This window comes from Ornithorhynchus anatinus, chromosome X5 (assembly GCF_004115215.2).
Source record: "Ornithorhynchus anatinus isolate Pmale09 chromosome X5, mOrnAna1.pri.v4, whole genome shotgun sequence".
Lineage (NCBI taxonomy): Eukaryota > Metazoa > Chordata > Mammalia > Monotremata > Ornithorhynchidae > Ornithorhynchus > Ornithorhynchus anatinus.
Window position 1 is genome coordinate 38882187 of NC_041753.1, and position 15196 is coordinate 38897382.

A 15196-nucleotide genomic window follows, 5' to 3' on the forward strand; every position below is an offset into this window, starting at 1 on the left:
TGCCGACCTATTCAGAATTTCCTTCTGACCTATCAGCCAGTTGTTCCTTATTCCCAGTTTGAGAAACACTGAGGTTCCAAAGAGACTGGGAACCTGCAACATAAGCACTGAAAAGCAAACAAAACAAGGTCTGGTTTTTATTCTTCCTGAACATGTGATTTAACAGTTTGGGGGGATTTTTGGAGGGTGTGTGTGTGAGAGAAAAATACTTCTATTTATTCTTGAAAAGATTCCTTCACAATGAAAATGGAAATTTCACTTTCACTTTGGTCATGGTTAAACTTCATGGCACTTTCAAAATACAATTTTGTTGGCTATTTGAAATAGGGAAATATATTCAAGCGTTTGTTCTCTGAACACAGAAGCTCCCAATTCCCCTGTTATCCCTTTATTCTGCCTCAATTTGATGTAGATGATCCAACTATTCCAACAATTCTAGAATTTTGACAGCAGTTCAAAATAATGATACGAGACATTCTGAATCAAAGCTTGGGCCCCCAACATAGAATAGAGGGGAAAACACTTGATTTTTGAAAAATAGTCATCCTTTTAGGAGGTCAAGTGGGGTACATTCTTCAGTGGTGGAAATTTCTTCAAGACCTTTTTCAGTCAAGAGATGAAGTCTCATTCAGAAAATGTAAATTGAATTTCCATTTCTGCTGCAGATCCAAAACATCATTCTTTTTCAGAACCTTCAGTGAATACTCAGGACACAGAAAATCCACTGTAATGGATTATTTATAATGGATGTGTACGTAAGTGCTGTGGGGCTGAGGGTGGAGCAAATATGAACTACCAAAAGTGGGGTATAGGTCCAAGGGCATAGGCAATATAGAAGAGAAGAGGGTACAGGTAAAATGAGGGCTTAGTCAGGGAAAGCCTCTTGGAGGAGATGTAATTTTTAATAAGGCTTTAAAGGTGGGTCGAGTGGTGATCTGTCATTTATGAAGGGGAAGGGAGTTCTAGACCAGAGCACAGACGTGAGCATGGAATCAGTGACAAGATAGAGGAGATCAAGATACAATTAGCAAGTTGGTATTGGAGGAGTGCAGTGTTTGGGCTGGGTTGTAGTGAGCACATCAATAAATTAAGGTAGGAGGGCTTGAGTTGATTGAGTGCTTTAAAGCCAGTGGTAAGAAGTTTGTGGTGGTGGTGGATGGGCAACCATTATGGGTTTGTAGGAGTGGAGTAGGGAGATGTGAATTGAACATTCTTTTCAAAAAATGATCTGGGCAACAGAGTGAAGTAAGGGCTAGAGTGAGGAGGGGCAGGAGGCAGGGAGGTCAGTGAAGATGCTGATGCAGTATTCAAGGCAGGGTATGATAAGGGCTTGGATCAGTGTGGTAACAACAGTAATAATAATGGTGGTATTTGTTAAGCGCTTACTATGTGCAAAGCACTGTTCTAAGTGCTGGGGGGATTCAAGGTGATCAGGTTGTCCCACGTGGGGCTCACAGTTTTAATCCCTATTTTACAGATGAGGTAACTGAGGCACAGAGAAGTGAAGTGACTTGCCCAAAGTCACACAGCTGGCAAGTGGCGGAGCCGGGATTAGAACCCACAACCTCTGACTCCCAAGCCAGTGCTCTTTCCACTGAGCCAAGCTGCTGGTAGCAGTTTGGATGGAGAGAAAAGGCTGGAATCTAGAGATGTGAAAATAGAACTGACAGGATTTGGTGACAGATGGAATATGTGGGTTGAATGAGAGGGAAGAGTTGAGTATAATGGCAAGGCTACGGATTTGCGAAACTGAAGGTAGTGGATGGGGAAAGGATGATTCGCACCCACTGAGCTCTGCTACCATTCCCAGAGAGGTGGAGTGTTAGAGAGCATAGACAATTTAGACAACAGCTCACTCCAAGTCAGGCACCTTTAATTCTCACTCCCTCCTGGGAGGGCTCATCATGTGGCCGCCATTCCAGGTACTGAGCAGGGGCCATGGGTGGGGTTTTAACCCATTTGTCTATTTGCATAACCCATCCCTGAGCTGACAGTCAGCTACCCTTGACCCTGACAAAGATGGTCTCATGGCAGCAAACCATCATTAGTTCCTATGCTGTCAGAGTATATGGCTTCTCATTGGTGGTTGAGCAGGAAGTTGGCATCATTTGGTCCTCTAATTGTCCCTGTTCATGACGCTTGGTCCCTCCTCCATTTATCCCTCTTGGCCTGGTCTGCCATCTTGGAGCCTTGGAGGCTATGGGGGGAAGGGGAACATGCTCAAAATACTGAAGTGTTGGGGAAACACAGGGCACTAGGCTCAATCCCAATCGGTGATGGGGCAGGGGTTGGAACTTTTCAGAGGCAGCAGTGGCTCCAGAAAACTCTGCAAGCTGAGCTCTGGAGTAGCGGTTGTGTGTGTGTTGGGGGGCTGGGCTGGTGGGGGGGGGGGGCACACTTTGGCCTGTGACATTGGGCCTGGGGTTGTGGGAAGGATGTGGTAGTCATGGGCAGCTGGAGCCAGTCTGAGCTGGGCTCTGGAGTTGCGGGACACTGTGTGTAAGAACAGAGGCAGAGGTGCACTGTGGGAGTGGTCCATAGCAGTGCTGGTTTAGGCCCTCAGGTGCACTGGAGGTGAGAGGGAACAGAAGGTGGAGGAGAGCACAATGGCTCCGTGGCGGAGATAGCTTGGAGTCATCTCTCCACATTGCGGGGCTCCCTCTAGCACATGGGATGAGCTTGGCTCTCCCTCTCTGCACTGCAGAGTTCAACTCAGATCATGGCTTGGGGTGGGGGAGGGGCAGCTGTGGCCACTGGGGACACCCCAGGCAGCAGAGGCTCTATGCAAGGGGCTTCATGGTGGAAAGGGCCTGGAGCTTACCTCTCTGCCACGAGTCTGAGCCTGAGGAAGAAAAGAACAAGCTCTGAAAATCTTCAGCTAGGAACCGTGTGGCTACACCAGCCCCTGTTGATGCCCAACCAGTATGTACACAGATAACCACATTATTCATTCTGTGCAATAACCCTTCAGACCAATGAATCCTGCTGAATTGGAAAGGAAAATAAAGTGGCAAAGAGGTCATCTGAATTAATAGCCTTTATTGGAGGTATAAAAAAAGTCTCTAAAAATAGCACGGCCTAATGGCTAGTGTATAGGAGTGAAAGTGAAGAAAACTAGGTTCCAATTCTGGCCCCACCACTTGCCTGCTTTGTGACCTTCAGCAAATCATCAACCTGCTCTGGGCTTCAGTTTTCTTACCTTTAAATAAGGATTAAATACCTGTTCTTCCTGGTCCTTAAACTGGGAGTCCCATGTAGGACTGAGTCTGTCTGCTCTGATGGCATTCTATCTATCCCAGCATTTAGCACAGTGCTTGGCACATAGTTAGCTCTTAGATAACATTGTTATTATAATTGTTATGGAAGTTAATAGTAAACTTTCAATAAAGAAAGCTCACTTAAGGGCAGAAGGAAAACAAATTTAAGGGTAAACTTTCAAATGATTAGATTGTGAGCCTGTCATTGTCTCTATTTGTTGCCAAATTGTACATTCCAAGTGCTTAGTACAGTGCTCTGCACACTGTAAGCACTCAATAAATACTATTGAAATAAAAGCTAACTACAAATTTAAAATCAAAAGCAAATTTAAGACTAGTTTTTAGGCAGGCAGGTTGAGATCCCTATACACCAGATTCAAATCCAGACATATTTCATGTTGAAGGCTTCAAAAGAGAAAGCAGGCAGAACCCTCCGCTTGTCTACCCAACCAGAGTCTGCTACAGTAATGCCTTTGGAGAGTCCTCTGGCTGTTCTCAGGAATACCTAGGGAAGCTCCCTATATCTGGTCATGTTCTCCTTCTCTGCGGCCCCAACTCTCTCTGTCTAGGCCAAGGATGCGCTCTCTGAGATGTTATGGAACTTTAATTTGGGGATTTTTTTCTGTTCCTCCATTGTCCTCCCTCTTGTTTAATAATAATAATAATAATAATAATAATGGTATTTGTTAAGTGCTTACTATGTGCCGAGCACTGTTTTAGCTCTGGGGTGGATACAAGGTAATCAGGTTGTCCCACGTGAGGCCCATTTCACAGACAAGGTAACTGAGGCACAGAGAAGTTAAGCGGCTTGCCCACTGTCACACAGCAGGCAAGTGGCAGAGCTGGGATTAGAACCCATGTCCTCTGACTCCCAAGCCATGCTCTTTCCACTAAGCCACGCTCCTTCCCATTCCCATTTCTGCTCCCCCCTCCCTCCTGCTTCACTATCCCAAAGTGAAGAGCAGGAGCACAGGAGGTGGGAAAAGATGGAAGGAACACCTTATTGCACTGGAATAAGGTATTATGCTGCTCTACTGGGAACTGTATGTAAAACTCTGCGTCTCTAGCCCATAAAGTTAATATATGGGTTAGGCCTTTCCCCTATGCAACTCCTGGTTAGATTTCTCTATAGCTAAGATTTTCTCATTTTGTTCTCTCAGTGCATTTCTCATACAGAAAGTCTAGCTGATCCCTCTCAGCTACAATGACTTCATTTCCCTCTTAGGGATAAGTGCTTCCCAAAGGCTTAATTTTCTGAGATTGGCCCTACCCTTTAGGGTGCTCGAAAGCTGCTGCTCAGCTCTTTTAGCACATCTCTCCACAGAGAGCCATTATAATCTCTCTTTTATTGACTTTCCTTGTTATCCTCTCTGTTAGCATCTCTCTGGGTTGATTGGGTGCTGGGGGTGTCCCGCAGAGTGGGGTGTCTGACTTCCAGAATCTCCTAGTTCCCCAGGCTTCCATATTGGCCCATATCCCCAGAGTTCAGAGAATCATGTAGTCCTCCTGCTAAACTGAGCTTAGAATCTATATACTTATTTGCTATAATGTCTGTCTGTATCTCTCTCTCTCCCCCTCCCTCCCTATTTGTCAAAATGCAAAAGGTTGCCCCTTCTAGACTTCAACAGAGATTTCCCTTCTGTTCTGGTCCACGATTGCTGATCTCATCTCAGGGTTTCTGATGAAACTCTTCAATCTTAACTGACAATTTCCAATGTCTCCTCACACGTTCCTGTTCCTGGAATCATAGATTTACCCTTTCCAGCAACTCCTGCATTTGACAATTTGACAATACTATTGTATTGGTTCAGGGTGAGGTGTCAGTAGGCACTGTTGGGTATAGGTGGTTTGGGATAAAAGTGGAAACTGGGGATGTGGTGAGGGAAGGGGAGGATGGGAGAGAGGGCACACTATAAAAATTGAGATCAGTCACCAGTTGGTGCAGCTGGAAAGCAGAGAGCTTTTTGTATTGTTAGTAGAGAGGAGTCTGCCTACTTGGCTAGGACTACTTATATAAGACTTTTGTTTAGGGTAAGGAAGGGTGGTGTCCCACCCATGGACTACTGAATTTTGTGGGGATCCTAAATAATAATAGTTATTACGGTATTTGTTAATCTCAAACTATCTGCCAAGTATATAGTATAAGCACTATGCTAAACTCTGGGGTAGATACAAGGTAATCAGGTTGGACACAGTCCCTGTCTCACAAGGGACCCACAGTCTAAGTAGAAGATAGTAGGATTTAATCTCCATTTTACAGATAAGGAAACTGACGCATGGAATAGGTCGCATAGTAGAGAAGTGGCAGAGCCAGAATTAGAACTCAAGTCCTCTGACTCCCAGGCCCATGCTCTTTCCACTAGCCCACGCTGCTTATATATCAAGCCATTTCCCTAATTGTAAACAAAATGATAACAATTCTGGCAATGAAGCTATAATGTTATTCTAAATTTGTCTTTTAATCAACATGAAGCCACTTTCAATCAACCTATCAATTATATTTATAGAGTGCTTACTCTGCACACAGTAAATGCTTAATAAATACTATTACTATGACCATTAGTCCACATTATTTGGGTATCATGTCTTCAGAGGAAGTATGGAAATTTATATGTTAGGTAAAACCAAGGTAATTTTTGCAGGTCCCATAATGATTCTATATCCAGGTCAGCACATTAGTTTGTAGAAAACTATAGAGAATTGTAGATTCTTGAACTAGATGAGCTACTTTGGGGAATTTCAGTTTTCTGAATATGACTCATTCAAATTAGTAGATGACTGAAAATTAACAGAAATTGCTTGGGTCAAAATTGTTTGTTTTCTAGACTTACAACCAAGTTTAAAAACATTCACCTAGATTTCAGAGAAGTACAGCACATTCTCTGTGCATCTGACCTTTCTTCTTTCCACACTATCACATGAATCCTTTCACAGGATTCATATTTTCTCTTGACTAGTTTCCAACTTTCCCACATTTTGGCAAAGTAGTTGATAGTGTATATACTGAGCCAACTTTTTATACCTTTCTCTTTGAAAGCTTTTTTTCCTTTTAAAAAGGTTAGCACAACTGACAGACCATCACAAAGTAATATCCAAAACCACTATGCCTTTGTACAAGTCCCCTCCAGGAAGTCCTGCCTGCTGTTTATGGTTATAAAATCTTCATTACCAGTTTCAATTAATGGAAGAAGAATTCAGGATTGTACCACCCTATTTTGTGGCACCTGTTGTGAGAAGTAATTTTGATGCCCCCTTCTCTCCCATAGTAGCAATAATAGTAATAGGAGGAGGAATAGTATTAATGATATTTATTGAGGACCCTCTGTATGCAATGCACTGTACCAAGCATTCAAGAAAGCACAACAGAAATAGGAGACAGTTCCCTGACCACAAGGAGCTTACATTTATCACAAGGGAGGCAGACATCAAATATTAACAGAGTAATGTATGTTTTTTCAATGTATTAAAATGTAAAATCAACATAACATAACTTGATTTTTTTAATGCACATCTAAGGATTCCATTTATGATGAATGTTTCTATCCAAGAGTTACTGAATTATGCATTTTTTACTTTTAAAGTTTGATATTTCTTTCATTCCTTTTTCAGGTTTTGATCATGGTGAAAAACAATAGGTGAACTGTAGGAAAATTACAATTGCCTTATGCAGACACAATATACGAGTAAAACCTGTTGACTTGTTTTGTTCCTAGGATTTTTGAATACATGGAGGGACCTTCCAGAAAGAGTTAATTTTAACCAATTAATATTTCTTCTAGCAGAAATGAGACCAAATGGACCACAGATGAAATCCAGCAAATCTAAGAGTGGCCAAAAGGTAAAAATTCAGTTCCTATGAATATATGACAGCTGAGGCTGTAAAGGGCAGGATCATTACTGTCCTAGTTATACTGAATTTAAGATAACGCCAATGTCAGAACTGCAGAAATAAAATCAATCTGTCTTATTTTCATTACTTTGAGGTAACTACCTGCGATATTTCCCCTGATAATGTCAGGATAAAGTAGGTCAGTCATCTTACCACTCTTCTAAAACACCACGTAGAATGCGGAAAAAAAATTTTGGAAAGCATGGAGAGCTTTATGTTTTATTCCTTCATATGTTATGAGCCCCTCAAGGAACAAGGGTCCATGTCTAAATCCCACCTGTATATTCTTTCCCAGCACCCACTACAGTGTTTGGCACACGGTAAGTGCTTAATAAATACAAATACTAATGAGCACTATTATTCCTTGAAAGTCCGACATAGAAAAGTCTCATAATTGTGGAAATCAATAATGCAATTCAGCAATTTGGGCATTTTAGTGCTGTGTACCCTTGTGGCATGTCATGTGACAGTTTACATCTGGTATGGCACTCCACTGAAATGGGTAACTGGAAAAAGAAAAAGGTAAGACTTTGCTAAGTAGGAAGCTGAAGGACTTTCATGATACTTTATCAGAACTTGTGATTGGATCTTAACTGCTTGCACTGATAGGACTTATTCATGTTCTAAAAATTCCTTCTGAGTTAAATTCTAATTTCATGTTTCCTTATAATTTACCCTTACCCCATTAACTATCTTAAAGAAGATACTAAGATCCTCCCAGGATAAATTAGCAATACATATCTTAATTATTGTATACAACCTGCAAAAGGATCAAACAATGACTGTACAGACTGCCTCTAAGTTATATTGTAATCAGAAATGTTAACCCAGCAGATATAATAAATTTTCATTCATTCCTTCAGTAGTATTTACTAAGTGTATACTGTGTGCAAAGCACTACACTAAGAGCTGGGGAAGAATAATAATAATGATGATAATAACAATGGTTTTTGTTAAGCGCTGACTATATGCCAAGCACTGTTCTAAGCACTGGGGTAGATACAGGGTAATCAGGTTGTCCCACGTGGGGTTCACAGTCTTAATTCACATTTTACAGATGAGGTAACTGAGGCACAAAGAAGTTAAGTGACTTTCCCAAGGTCACACAGCAGACATGTGGCAGAGGGGGAATTAGAACTCACATCCTCTGACTCCCAAGCCCGTGCTCTTTCCACCAAGCCATGCTGCTTCTCTGCTGCTTCTCACAATCTAAAGGGGGAGCTGGGAGGTTGATGAGAAGCACACGATGAAAATTTTAAATACATAGACCAATAATGATAAAACAAAATACTATTGAAATGGTATTTCTTGAGTACTTACTAGGTTCCAAACATTGTACCAAGCACTAGGGATGATACAATATAAGCATATCGGATACAGCTGCTGTTCCACCTGGGGTTCACAGTGTAAGGGAGGGGAGAAAGGGTGGTATTTTATCCTCTTTCAACAGATGAGGTAACTGAAGTCCAGTGACTTGCCTAAGGTCACTCCATTGACTTGCCTAAGGTCACCCAAGAGGCAATTGGAAGAACTAGGATTAGAACTCCAGGTCCACTGACTCCCAGTCCTTGGCTCTAGTCACTAGGCCATGCTGCTTCCCAACACAAGAACAATGATGGCCGCAATAAGCACTTGAAAACAGTGTGGTTGAAGGAGTTACTTTCAGGCTCCTTACCACACAGACAGGGATATCCAGTGTCCATTAGTCATAACAGCCAAAACTAAAGTTTTCTGATATTCTATAATTTGTGAAGGCTATGCTGCCGTTGCTGGAGTCCTTCCCTTGCCTTGTTCAGGCAGGGTTGGGAGCAGAGTCCCTGAATGATGCAGGGGACAGAGCAGATCCCTGGATCGTGGCTCAGAGATCTGGTGGTGTAGGAAGATTGAAGCCCATCTTTTCCTTTTCTTATGTTTGATGAACATATGTTCTTCATGAGGTAAATCATAGGTTGGATGGGTCTTGGGGAGTTATCATTTACTGTCCTCGGCTAGTATACAGAGCAGAATTTAATGATCTATACTCTTTGAACATAAAGCTAGTGAAGGAAAGCCATAATTTGTTTAATAATCTTTAATCTTAGGAACTTCTTCCTTATATTTAAGCTGGTTTAGCTACCTGTCAGTAAGTCAATCGGTGTTTATAGTGTACATAACACTGTACTAAGCACTTGGGAAAGTATAATAGACATGTTACCTGCCCACAAGGAATTTACAGCCTACAGAGGGAGACAGACATGAAAAGAAATTGCAGACTGGGAAAATAGACTACAGGGATATGTACATAAGTGGTGGATGCTGGGATGAGTATCAAAGTGCTTACTGTAATGTTGCTAATTTTGTATTTTTAATCTTTAATTTTACATTTAATTGTAATGTGTTCTTTATGTGCCTGCTTATCTTAATTTGTTTGTGATCCCTTATGTGATACGGACCGTGTCTGAATTGATTATTTTGCATTTCTCCAGCACTTAGTATAATGCTTGGCACTTGGATAATACTTAATAAGTACTACAAAAACAAAAAGGCATTATTGCCTAGTGGAAAGACTATAGTCAGGAAACCCAGGTTCTAGTCCCGGCTCTGTCACTTGGTTGTTGTGTGTTCTTGAACAAGTTACTTAACTTATATGTACCTCAGTTTCCTCATCTGTAAAGTGAATTAAACTAAATATCTTTCCTTCCCCCCAACCCCCTTAGATTGTGAGCCCTCTGTGGGATAGGGTCTGTACCTGATCTGATTTCATCTACCCTGATTCTTAGAAGAGTGCTAGGCACGTAGTAAATGTTTTAAAGAATATTTCAGACTTGAACACTCACAGAAGCAGACCATAATGTGCCACAGTGGACATGATCTTTGGCCATGCCCTAGAAGCAGAAAAAGGCCAGGAAACCGCACCAATATCTCCACACAGTTTTGATAGACATCATAATTAAATTTGATACAATCAGTAGATCTGGGGTCTGGAAATTAATTAGCAAATTTGGCTGCCTTGAACAGTTATTGAAGTACTGAGATTACTTCTTGATGGCATGGCTGGTCGGGCAGAGCCAAAAGAGCCCATAGCCAATGGAGTCAAGCAGGGATGTGTAGCAGGTCTGAGCCTGTTCAATTTAGTCTATTCAGTCATGTTGGAAGATGAAACAAGAGACTGGAATGCAAAATAATTTTTTTCAAAACTCTGGGAAATTCTCCCAACTCAACAGAATTTGAGCATCAGCTGAAATCCTAGAGGCAGTCATTCAAGAATTACTATTTGCAGATGGTTGTACTTTAGAGGCACAGACCCAAGAAGTCATGCACATGATTTTAGAAGGATTCATCGAATTAGGCAAGCATTACATTTCTAAAGAAAACGGAGGTGATGGAACAGCCTTCACCAGGGAAGCCATGCACACAACTAATCAATGATACTTATTGTTTACTCTGTGCCAAACACTGTACTAAGCGCTTGGGAGTGTAGACTAGTTGGTAGACACAATCCCTGCCCTCAAGGAGTTTACACTCTAATAGAAAATCTAAACTAAGCAAAAATTTCTCTTAACAGTACATAGAGAAAGGTGGTCAGAGAATTATGTTACCTAGGCAGCACATTGACCAGCCACGTAACAGTAAAGAAAAAGGTAGAAAACAGAATCAAGAAGGCTAGTAGATCCCCTGAGGGACTGTCAAACAGCATGGCAGCAGCATGGTACCAGGTTCCAGACTAAACTAAAGGTATATTTTTCCTGTAACCTTTGGATGCCAGTGAGACCTGAACTCTACCCAGGAGTCAAATCCTGCTCCTTGAGCAGTTCTGCAGGGTCATATATGGGGTATAGTAAACATAAAATGGCAAGATAGGGTCACAAACAACAAAGTCCTGGGAGGAAGGAGGAAGATAAAAAGCAAGGAAGGCAGAGAAAATGTTTTTAGAATAGAGTAAAACAAAGCTTCAGACATTGCTGCATCCTAGATGAAAACTGAAAGTCAACTGCTGAACATAGACTAGCATGGCATACTGTTATCAAGAAAGGAGCCGTTCTCTTTGAACAGAACCTTCGTAAGGAATGAGAGACAAGGTAAAAATAGCTGCAGGCACTACAAACATCAAGCATGACAACACACACAAGGGACAGGCTTTATGTGTGAGCAATGTGGCTGGGCTGTGGTTTCCACATTGGCTTTCTTAGTGACACACGCACTCTCTCTCTCTCTCTCTCTCTCTCTCTCTCTCTTTACTGGCAGTGATGTCTTTTTCAAATTCAAAGGAAAACTACCCAGATAGTAAATGCTTAATACATGACACCATTATTACTACTACCACTACTAATGATAATAGTAGCAGGTCTCACTCCATTTTAGGAAATCAATCAATCATATTTATTGAGTGCTTACTGTGTGCAGAACATTGTGCTAGGTGCTTGAGAGAGTACAAGGTAATAAAGTCGGTAGACACATTCACTGCCCACAAAGAGCTCACAATCTAGAGGGGGAGGCAGACGTTAATATAAATACATAAATTACAGATAAGATACATAAGTGCCGTGGGGCTGAAGGAGGTGTGACTAAAGGGACCAAATCAGGGCGATGTAGAAGAGAGGCAGGAAATGAGGTTTTAGGGAAGGCCTCTTGGTGGAGATGTGCCTTCGATAAAACTTTGAAGATGGATAGAGTAATTGTCTGTTGGATATGGGGGAGGTGGGATTGTGTTCCAGGTTAGAGGCAAGATGTGGGCAAGGGGTTAGTGGTGTAATAGACTAGACTGAGGTACAGTGAGTAGATTGGCATTAGAGGAGTAAAGTGTGTAGGTTGGATTGTAATAGGAGCCCAGCAGCGGTATAGTGGATAGAGCATGGGCCTGAGAATCAGAAGGCCATCGGTTCTAATTCTGCTCTGCCACTTGTCTGCTTTGTGGCCCAGGGGAAGTCACTTCACTTCTCTGTGCCTCAGTTCCCTCATCTGTAAAAGGGGGATTAAGACTGTGAGCCCCATGTGGGACAGGGACTGTGTCCACCCCAGCACTTAGTACAGTGCCTGGCACATAGTAAGTGCTTAACAAATACCACATTTTTATAATAGGTAGGAGCGGGCAAGGTGATTAACAAGGAATACCAGTTTCCAAAATCAGTTCAGGATTTGGTTCATGTTAAACAAGTTTACATATGAAAAATACTGCTTCAGCAAATGCTGTGCATTTTTACCATCAACTCCTTTTAGTCCTCACACAATTGTTTAATCTCTACTGTGGTATATAGATGCTTATATGTTTGAGGAAGAAAACATACAAGTCTGGTTATGAATAGATGTCAAAGTTCTAATATGTAAACAAATTTGGCAAGATATCTTAGAGCAGGTTTCTGATGAAGTATAATCATTTTTGAAAGGAAAATAAGGCAAATACTTTTAAAAAGAAGTCAACATATTTGCTTAAAGTGATGTGAAAGATTTTATGACAGTTTTCAAACATAACAGAATAGGAAAGTAAAATATGAAAAGGTTTCTTCATTTGATTTAGAAAATAGTATTTCTTCACTGAAAAGTCCCTTAAATGTTCAATAAGTTGCATTGATGGTACATCTCTAGGTATTTCAGAGAAGAGTTAGAACTCCTTTCTTCAGTCCTATGAGCTTTTCAGCCAGTCATTTTTGAGGCGATAAGTATAACCCAGAAATAATTTTCCCTTTCAGCTTTATAATTACTGCAACAACAAAGAATTGAGTTTCAGCAGAAATACCACTGAATGTTTTCCCCCTTCAGTTGAATGGATTATTAATTGGCATCTGAACTAGAACATATATAAATTATGTAGTATTGTTCAGCATAAACCTAAAATCTTATGTAGAGTGGATTACTGATTATAATTATTATTTCTAATGTCCTCCCTTTTTGTATCTATTTGAACAAATTGTATATGATGCTGGCAAATGTTTGAAATTAGTGCAGATTGGTCATTTCTAAGATAATGATGACAGGGAATGCTGCTAGCTTTGAAGAGCCAGAAGTTAACCCTCACTTTTCCCAGCCCAACACCCTCTATATAGTGGGCTAGTAAAATAAATTCCAAGCAAAATCCCAAGCTTAAATTTATTAAGCAGTGATTCATTCATTGGGTAATAATTATACCTATTCTAACTTTCCAAGTTTTTCAAAACCGTTTAAAATGTGATTTTCCAAAGCAGTTAATTGTCTGAAATGGGACCTAGCCTTTGGAAGCTTTCAACAAGTTAATTAATCAAGTAATCAATTGATTGGGAGATCAACTATCCTGTTACTGTGCTTGTTTTAGCTCTAGTATTGAAGGGATGTAAATGCATGATGAGAAAGATCACAGTGTCTCCATTTTAACTTGTGAAGAGCAACCTCAACTGCAAACTCATAGCAGAGAAAAGTAGTCACCTACTTACCAGCACAACAGCTGGGTAAGGCATATGCTTTTAGCAGCTTACTGAAAGGAGCTATAAAAGGGCAGTTGGAAACCTGTGCTTTCTTTCACTTGCTTAACTGCATGCAGCTGTAATAAATTGATGCCTTAAATTTACAACTAAAAATCAAAACAGCAGATGGCTTCATAATTAGATCTTTCTCTTCCCCCAGAACATACGAGATCTATGGTTGACAAAGATAGGTACTCCCTTCCCCAATTTCCCCTCCCCTTCCCCCCTTTCTCTCTCTACTTACTTACTTGAGGTAAGTACCTGAGAGAAATTCTTTCCTTGCTGGTGACTTTGGAGACTGTGTTCCATTTAAATCACAACGGGACCTACAATGAGATGCGTACCCTAGCACTCTGTACACAGTAAGCACTCAAAAAATATCACTGATTTTTATAGTCTTAATAAAACCATTTTTCTTTTACAGCTTAGAGCCTAAATCAATGCACAGTAGCTTTCATAAGATTTTGTCTTCCTATGGTATTGTACTCTCCCAAGCACTTAGTACAGTGCTCTGCACACAGAAAACAGTCAATACATATCATTGGTTTATTGATTGCACCTTGTGGAGCCACTTAGGGTTGTGGAAATCCCTCAGCTAATCTTACTCCTGAAACAAGTGTACTTTGGAAGGGCATGGAGAGAATTTCCCTGATTGAGGGAATGTGTATATTGTTTCCTACAGCTGAGTGCAAGTCTGGGGCCAGGCTGATTAACCCCTGGTGTAAAACCATGGAGGACATGCTCTCTGGTTTTAAATTATCTGAATCAATTTCCCTTTCACTTTGGGGTGGGGGTGGGTCATAGGCCTTATATTGTTTAGCAGGCAAGAAATTATTCAACTCAAAATGTAATATGAGTGGAAAGTTTTAAAATCATCTGTCTTTGATCTTTTATGGAGCATTTAAATTAGAGCTACTGATGCTTGGCACCTATTCAGAGCCCTAATGATCAAAATCACACTAAATGCCTTCTAGTGAGTGGATTTTCTTTTATTTAAGGATGAACTGGAGGGATGATGTAAAAGGTACACAATTCCATTCTCTTTGCTTTTAGCATGGAGGAGAAATGTGTGCAGAGCACTGTACTAAGCACTTGGAAAGTACAATTCAGCAATAAAGAGAAAAAATCCCTGCCCACAAAGGGCTTACAGTCTAGAGGTGGGGAGGTAGATATCAAAACAAGTAAACAGGCATCAATAGCATCAATAGAAATAAATAGAATTATAGATATATACACATTAAAACAAGTAAACAGGCATTAATATAAATAGAATTATAGATATGAACATATATACACAAGTACTATGGCCGTTCCCAGATTTTCTCCTTTTCAGGCTTTTGCTGAGTGATGAGAGGAGCAACTGGTTGCTTTGGGAACTGTCTGCAAGGTAGTATGTGTTCTCTTCAATCCATGAAGGGACTTCTCTGAGAGTAATAATAATAATTTTGGTATTTGTTAAGTGCTTACTATGTGCCAAGCACCGTCCTAAGTGCTGGGTAGATATAAGGTAATTAAGTTGTTCCACGTGGGGCTCACAGTCTTAATCCCCATTTTCCAGATGAGGTAACTGAGGCACAGAGAAGTTAAGTGACTTAAGTCAGAGTGTACATGGTGGGTGTTATTCATTTATACAATTG